The sequence below is a fragment of the Saccopteryx leptura genome, chromosome 12, assembly GCF_036850995.1.
Source record: "Saccopteryx leptura isolate mSacLep1 chromosome 12, mSacLep1_pri_phased_curated, whole genome shotgun sequence".
Taxonomy (NCBI): domain Eukaryota; kingdom Metazoa; phylum Chordata; class Mammalia; order Chiroptera; family Emballonuridae; genus Saccopteryx; species Saccopteryx leptura.
The window spans coordinates 54,830,861-54,840,355 of record NC_089514.1 but is presented as its reverse complement, the minus strand read 5'-3'; positions in this window follow the sequence as shown (position 1 = coordinate 54,840,355).

Below are 9,495 nucleotides of genomic sequence, written 5' to 3'. Positions count from 1 at the left end.
TTCTTTAGAGTCAACCTATGACAAAATAATATGGTATTTGTCTTTGTCTGACTTATTTTACTTAGCATGATACCCTCTAGGTCCATCCATGTTGTAGCAGAAATTAAAATTTTATTGTTTTTTATGACTGAGTAGTATTTCAGTATGTATATAGACCACAGCTCTTTTATCTGCTCATCAATTGATGAACATTTGAGTTGCTTCCATATTTTGGCTCTTGTGAATAATGCTGCAATGAAGATGGGGGTGCATATATTTTTTCAAATTAGTGTTTTGGATTTCTTCAAATAAATTCTAAGAAATGTAACTTCTGTGATATAAGGCAATGCCATTTTAAATGTTTTGAGGAAACTCAACATTGCTTTCCATAGTGGCTGCACCACTCTGCATTCTCACCAACGGTGCCTGAAGGTTCCCTTTTCTCCACATTCTTGTCAACACTAGTTGTTTTTGATAACCATTCTGACAGATATAAAGTGGTATTTCACTGTGGTTTGGGTTTGCATTTGCATTTCTATGATAATTAGTAATGTGAATAACTTTTCATATGTCTAGTGGCCATTTGTATGTCTTAATTCTTTATATAAAATTAAGCCATTTTCAGATATATCATTGGTAAATATCTTCTGCCATTCAGTGGGTTATTTTTTCATTTTGCTGATGGTTTCTTTTGCTGTGAAAAAACTTTTTACCTTGATGTAAAGACCTGTTTTTAATTATACTATTTTTTATTTTTTTGGAAGTCATTTTCACTATTCATACATGATTCCAGGCTTTCTAAATCATTCCTATTGGTGTTTGGGGCCCCTATAATGACAATAATAAGATCTGTGCTAGTAAGGAGTGGTGTCCAAGAGCGAGTGAGTGGGGCTGAGTCAACTGGGATAGAACAGTGAAGGTAAAAAGTAAAATGTAGCTCGAAGTAGGATGTACATTTATAGGGGCATTTGAGGGAGAACAACATGACAAGACATAGTACTTTGGAAAAAATGAAATAAACTGAAAATCAGTTAAAGAGTAATAGTGATAAACAGGAAATCAAAGAAAAGAAGATCCAAAAGTAGAAGACTCAGTGTATGACTCTGGTCATGGGCTTAAGGTCTAAACAAGTAGCATCTCTTCTTTTTCATGGGGAGGTTAAAATAGTCACACTGCTTTGCTAAAAAAAAAAAAAAGCAGAGAAAGATGAGAAGAAAAAAATTGCAAAAGTAATATGCATCTTAAGCTGTGAATTATTTTCTTGCTTCTAGTGTAAAACAGAGTTCTTCCATCAGTAGGTCAAAATCCAATAGCAAAATGTGAAATCAATCAAGTAGTGATGAACTTTATAAAAAACAAAAAAGACAATAAACAAAAATAAATCATAATAGAAGAGAATATAAAGAGAGTAAAACAGAATTGAAAGTATTAGAATGCATTGTCTATTGAGAATAATTTATAAAACTTACTTTATTTTTATATGTATATCTATAGATGTATTGTATGCTAAATAAGAGTAAAATATATTTTAAATATAGACTCTAGAGAATTTCTTAATTTTCTCCTAGCTCTGATATATTATATTTTGATCATTCGATTCTGGAAACAGGCTTATTTCAGGACACTAAGTATAGGCTAAAATAGGGATTTCAGATCATTTCAAAAACAAAGATAATAGAGTAAAATTGTATTATAGACACATAGTACCTTATAAGTATTTTTAAAGAACTCTTCAATCATTGTTATTACTAAATCTTCTCATGATATACATTTTTATCAGTGTTACTTTAAAAAAAACTTTAGATTCAAATGTTAAGACAGTTGGAATAAAGGATATAAGGAAATAAAAAATAAAATTTAAACTTATATTATTTAATTTATAACACAGAACAACTACCTACTATATCTACTTACAATAGAATTAAAAATCCCACTTTTTCTTAATGCATTTTTAGTATTTGTCAAATTGAACTTCTAGGGGGTAAGAAAAGGCTGCTTGCTAAACCAGAACTTTGTGAAAGTAGTAAAACTAAATAAGCTTTTGCTAAAATATTATATACAATTCACAAGCATTTATGTTTTACTATACAAATGTTAATCCTTAACTCAGACACTGTCTCACCGAATGAGGGAATAATGAAGCCTGTTAAAACCCAGACAGTGCAGCTGAACCAGAGAAATGGGGAAAAGTATAAACAAATCAAATGCTTAACCTTGCAATGAAGACATGTCAATATAAACATAACTGTACTTCTCATTTTCCTCACATATATTATTGGCAACACAATGAGAACTAGCTTTACCCTGTGAACTGAGCCATGACATTCATTGTAGTTCTGAACCTAACCATTAGGTTCTTTCCTAGAATTAATAATTAGGGAAAAATTTATATTTTTACATTCTTAGATATTTTCTTTACGCCAGGAAGTGCTAGCCAGATTTTTTTAAAGATCTATATCTACAATCACAACAATGAAGAAAAACTAGAAAATGTATCAATTAGCTTTTGTGAAATAACAAGCTACACTAAAACTTACTGGCTTTAAACAACAAGCATTTATTACTTCATATTATTTTTTAGGTTGCTTAAGCAGTTCTTTCTTTCTATGCAGGCTTGGCCAAAGATTGATGTTTAGAATGGTCCCACTCATGTTTTGACAACAGCCTAGTCAATTTGTCTGTAGAGTTTGCCTTCAAAAAGGTTTTTTCATCATCTAGGTCTACCTTGGTCTTCTGCACATAGTAGCATCAGGATTTCAAAAGCAGAAAGAGAGCAAAACGCAGTGCATAAACAGTTTTCTGAATCTCTGTTTGCATCACACTTGCTAGGTTTTCATAGCAAGTCAGATGGATAAGTCAAGGATTAAGGTATAAAAGGTTTATTCTATCTCTTGAAGAAAAGTTGCAAGTTGGAAAAGACGTAAAATTACAAAGCATTTTGCATTGCCTGACTGGTGTTGGTACAGGGGAGAGAGCATCTACATGAAATGGTGAGGACCCAGGTTCGAAACCCCGAGGTCGCTGGCTTGAGCATGGGCTCATCTGGCTTGAGTGCAGGCTTACCAGCTTGGGCGCAGAGTTGCTGGCTTGAGCATGGGATAATTGTCGTTATCCTGTGGCCACTAGCTTGAGCAAGGGATCACTGGGTTGGCTTGGGCTCCCCAGTCAAGGCATGTATGAGAAGCAATCAATGAACAACTGAAGTGCTGCAACTACAAGTTGATGATTTTCATCTCTCTCCCTTCCTGTCTGTCTGTCTTTCGTGTGTGTGAGAAACAAAGTATTTTGCATTGATTTGTGTGTGTGATAAGATAAGGATTGAATTTCACTCTTTCACATGTGGATATTCAGTTTTTCCAATACTGTTTGCTGAAGAGACTATCCTTCCCCCACTATCTTTCTTGGCATTCTTATAGAAGATCAGAAGATAGCATACATGTGGGTTTATTTCTGTCTCATTGTCCTTTATGTCTGTCTTCATGCCTGTACATACTGTTTTGATTACTGTAGCTTTGTAGTATGTTTTGAAGTCATTGTTATGTCAGCTTTGTTCTTCTTTCTCAAGATTGCTTTGTCTATTCAGTGTCTTTTGCATTTCCACATGAATTTTAGGATTTTTTTTTCTATTTCTGTAAAAAATGATATTGATGATGATAGTATTGAATCTATATATCATTTTGAGTAGTATGGATATTTAAATAATATTAAGTCTTATAATTCCTAAACATGCGATGTATATCGATTTATTTGTGTCTTCTTTATTTTCTTTCATTTATAGTTTTCAGTCTACAAGTCTTTCACTTCTTGGTTACAACTTTACACTGTAAAACTCCTAGAAGAAAACAAGGTAAAAAGCTTTTTCAATATTAATCTTGGTAATGATTTCTTGGCTATTACACCAAAATTACAGTAATTCAGCCTAACAATGGATAAATGAGACTACATCTGACTAAAAACTTATGCGTGGCAAACTGCAAAATGAAAATACTTACAGACACTAATACTGATAAAAGGTCAATCTCCAAATATATAAAGAAAACCCACAGCTCAACAGCAAATATAATAATAACAAAACATTTACAACATTTACAAACAAGCAAAGGACTTAAATAGACATTTCTCCAAAGAAGACATACAAATGGACCACAGGTATATGAAAAGGTATTCAACATCACTAATCACCAGGGAAATGAAAATCAAAAATACTGTCTCTCACCAGTTAGGACAGCTAAACAAGTCATGTCAAGTGTTCGTGAGTGCATGAAGAAATTGAAATCCTTGTACAATGTTGGTAGAAATGCAAAGTGTACAGTCATTATGGAAAAGAATGTTGAGGTTCCTCAAAAAATTAAAAATAGAGCTCCCATAAATAGAGATCCAGCATTCCACTTCTGGGTATATATCCAAAAGAAATTAAATGAGGATGTCAGAGATGTTTGCACTACCATATTCACTGCAGCATTATTACTATAACCAACATATGGAAACAACTGAAATGTCCATTGACAGATGAATGTGGTATATACATATAATAGAATATTATTCAGCCTTAATAAGAAAAAGGTCCTGTCACATGCAACAATATGAATGAAACTGAATGACGTTATGCAAAATTAAACTTGCCAGTCATGGAAAGACAATTACTGCATGATTCTACTTATATGAGATATTTAAAATAGTCAAACTCATTGAAACAGAGTAGTAGTAATTGCCAAGGGGTTGGGGGGGGGATTTTTCAATGGTCATAAAGTTTCAGTTATATGAAATGAGTAAGTTCTAGAAATCAGATGTATGACATGGTGCTTATAGTTAACAATATATTTCTTCAGTGAGAAATAGCCTTCTCCCAGCATTAGTGCAAGTCCAAACCTACAGTCTCCTCCAACTCTCTACTGTTTCCCCAGTGGAGATATTGCCAGGTTTAGCTCATGTTGGTAGTTCAGATTTTAGTGATGAGTAAACAGGTGGTTGATGGTGGAGGGAGGGGGAAGTGAAATGGAAGAAAGGGTGATGCAGAATATCTCTCCTGGCATCTCTAAAATCAATTACATATAAAGGAAGTTAGGTATTTTGCCTGTGGATGAAACCTATCTTGGGCTTTGTCTCATAAGTATTTGGAAACAAAACTGAGCTATTTACAGAAAGTAAACTAAAGAACTGAGTGTGTTAAGCCATGATCATCCATCTCTGAGCTTCTATTGGTAATGGCATGACATATCCAAATCTCCATAATTTAAAATATTGTCATAAAACAAACCTTTATTTTTTAGGTTTGTACTACAGAGCATAAAAAAAGAGAATGTACTATTGAAAATATGTCCCTGTTACCCCTGTATTAATTTTCAGTGGGGTGTTTTCAACTGTGCATAATTACAAATATAATTTTGATATTGTATCTTCTAATACAGCCAAATGATTCAGTATAAAGCATAGCTATTAATAAGAACTCAAAATATGAAGTCATCACACCTGACTTTGAATTCTGTTTTGCTATTTGCAAACAAGGTCACCCTGGGTAACTAGTTTGTAACCACTCTAAGCCTAAACTTCTTAATCAGTAAAATTGCAATAGTAATGATAACATTAATACTAAAATCAGCATGGTTTGGGAAATATTGATGTATGTCATATAATAGCATATTCTATTAGCTATTGTTTGTAGTTCTTAGTTTTACTCAGAAAGACAATGGAACAGTTATTCTTATCCCTCACTGAATGTAAGAAAACACACTAATAGCTAACATGCAAAGATTGAATCTCAATGCCAAAGGATATTTTAACAACACTAAGATATCATAAATACATCTCAAGTTTAAAAAAATTTCATAAGACTAATTTCAAAAAGCAGAGTTCTGCAAACTCTTCCAAACTATACATGTACTTTGATTTCCAGTCATAATGATCTGATATCTTTTTTTTTGTCTTTGAGATCATGGACTAATCTTATTCTTTCTAATATACAATAAATTAGAATATAAAATTAGATAACATAAACTTATATAATCAAGTCAGAGTTTGAAGGATTATCTTCCATAAGTTCATTCCAAATAGTAAAACACAAACACAGAAAATGCACATATAACCTGTGTAGTCTGGAAATAAATAAAGTTTTTATAAGTTGACGTACTTCCCATTTATTGTCTGAAATAATTGACCAGGTGTTCAAGGAAGCCAACTTTGAGGTTTCTAAATTCTTTCCATCTTCTCTAAACCCTTGGGGTAATATGTACCTCAGTGAAAGATCAAATTCCCCCAGAACACAGGGAAAGAGCTGTTTATTATAAGCAGTAAGTGCCAAACACATTATTGGGAAAAACGGCAAAGGTTATTGCACCATGCTCCACGTGAATATCTCAGAGTTTTCTGGTGTTGTTGTTGGAGTTTATCTGATTGTGGTTAAGAAGACTAATGTAATACAGAACATTTTACAGGAATATAAAGATCACAGTAAGTATGAGCCACCTTTTCTAGATTAGCTACCTATTCTGTCTAACTAGGTAAATCAGCAAAGGGCCAAATATTACAGTCAAGCACTTTCAAAAATAGCACATTACCCAAGACTTGATATCAGCCAAGTGTTAGAAGTTCACCTAGCATCTCATTTTGCCAATATTCATGGTTAGAAAAAAGAGACATATTTTGAAGCAGCCTTAATCCTATGCTAATTAAAGAACTTGAAAGCCATTCAAGGTTTAAAAAAAAGCTGGAAAAGAGAAAATATTTACATTATGCTTATAAATGCTATTACTAAGAAGAAGTAATATAATTGTTTTGGGCACAACTTTCACAAGACTTTTTTTTAAGACAATGTAACTTGAAAGCCATGAAGAATGTGTTCTGGAAGAGAATGCGGGATGAAGACTTCACTATTAGTAGGGGGCATTCAGCACTGACGTGGCTCTTATATTAATTAATTAATTAATTAATTTACTTAATTCAGTGAGGGGAAGGGAGGCAGAGAGACAGACTCCCACATGCGCCTGACCTGGATCCACCCCACAAGCTCACTATTGGGACATGCTCTGCCCATCTGGGTCATTGCTCTGTTGCTCAGCAACCGAGCTCTTCTTAGCACCTACCTGAGGTTGTGGCCATGGAGCCATCCTCAGTGTCTGGGGACAACTCACTCCAGTCAAGCCATGGCTTCAGGAAGGGAAAAGAAAGAGAGAGGGAGAAGTGAGAGGGTGAGGGGTGGAGAATCAGATGTGCATTCCTCCTGTGTGCCCTGACCAGGAATCAAACCTGGGATATCCACATGCCAGGCCAACACTCTACCATTGAGCTAACCATCCAGGGCCATCATGGGTCTTATAAACAAGCTGACTTTACTGCACCAGGAGAAGGGTGTTCCAGGTGGCACTAGGAAAGATGCACAATGACAATTTGTTTCCCACAAGAAATGAAACTATTTATTGGACTACTAGGAAATCAGCTTCATGCCCTGCCTGGTTGGAGTGTTTTGGCTGCACTACCCTCTACCAGAAAGGGCAAGTGCCATCACAGTACCACCTCTGAGTGCCCTTCAGCACCAGCAAGCCCTCAGGGGCCACACATGATGACTTGAAGGTGCCACAGACTTGTGCACTGTCAGTGCAGAATGGTTAGTTGGCTGTCTAGTCTTGCTTGGGGATTGTGGATAGGACTGAGAATCATTGGCTATGTCAGAAGAAAACTCTAGAGATCACAATTTCAACTCTCTTTAAAGGTAAGAATATTGGTACCCCAGCAATATAAAGGCAAGAGCAAAAATAACAGCATGCCAACGATCAACTCTATCAATAAAAGTGCAGAGGAAAAAACAACACTATAATTAACTTCATAATAAATTAAGCAAAAGAATGAATTGAAAAATAGCTTTGGTTCATAGAAGTTGTGTGTGTGTAGATGTATTATACAATATATGAGGTAGATGAATAAAGAAAATACAATGTGCACACTGATATTTTAACAGGGACCTAGTGTAGAGGCATTAATTTTTTTTTCTTTCTCCCTTTGTGCTTAACATTTTTCCTACCAAGAAAAGGTCATTCAAAATACAAAGATAATTAATAACTAGACAGTATTTGAGTATCAGTTAAAAACACTAACCTATATTCACATTTAATGACAAACTGACCTCTACAGACAAATTTTCACTTCCCCAGAGACACCTACATTTCTGAAATGGTCATGACAAGCAGCATATATTGTATTTTAATGTTGAGTGTATAGAAAACCACCTGAAGAGATTATGTGGGTCACTTCTTTCCCCTGCAATAAGGAATGTAAAAATTCTTCAGAAAGCAATGCTACATGCCATGTACACGGGAACACAGTCCCAAAACATTACTAAAAACTTTTTTCATAAACTAACCCATAAAGGCTGTGTTGATAGCTAATCAATACTATGCAATCAAGGCAAATAAAATTACATCTTTTTTGCCCCTTTTATTTCTTTCTCTCTTCTTTATAAGCTTCAGAATTTCTGCCATTCTCTTGAAGTACTGTATTTACTATAAGGTTAAAAAATTTCCTTGAGAACAAACTCTTTTTAAGAAATCACTATTTAAAAAAAAAAAGAAAGAAATTATTATTTAATGAACCCAAATGAAATTTCTTTGGCAGATTTATTTAAAATACGCCATCACTTTATTAGTTTGCAATCTGAAATATATTCTAAGAATACTCAGCTTTAGAAAACAATCTTTCTGCTTCAGATGTTTTCTTATATATGCTTTCTTTCTGCTGTGGCAAAGAGCACATAACATAAAGTTTACTGTCTTAACCACTTTAAAGTGTACAAATTGTTAAGAATATTCAGTGTTATGAAACAGATCTCTAGAACTTTTTCATCTTGCAAATCTGAAACTCTGTACCTATCAAACAGCTCCTCTTTCTCCCTCTCCCAAAGACTCTGGTAACCATTCTGTTTCTATGAATTTGATACTTTAATTTTCTCATATGAGTGGAATCTTACAATGCCTTTTTGGAACTGGTTTATTTCACTTAGCATAAGGCTCTCAAGAGTCATCAATGTAGCACGTGACAGGATTACTTTCCTTTTTAATACTGACTAATATTCCACTGTGTGTGTGATATATATATATATATATATATATATATATATATATATATATATCACATTTTATTTATTTATTCATCCCACTGGTTATTTGAGTTGCTTCCACCTCTTAGCTTCTATAAAAATGGATGTGAAAATATCACTTTGGACTCTGTTTTCAATTCTTTTGAATATATACTCAGGAGTGGATTTACTCAGTTATATGGTAGTTCTCTTTTTAATTTTTTGAGCTATCTCCGTATTGTTTTCCATAGCTGTTACAACATTTTAATATATCAATATTGTAGGTTTGTGTTAAGAAAGGAGGAAAATAAAATGAAAAAAAATTCAAACTTTAGATTCTTTAAGAAATGAGGAACTAAACTTTTATAAACAACATTTGTAAAGGATACATATGTGTTTAATTCATGACAGTCAAAATAAATCAATTGGTATTAAAAAAAAAAACAGCAATA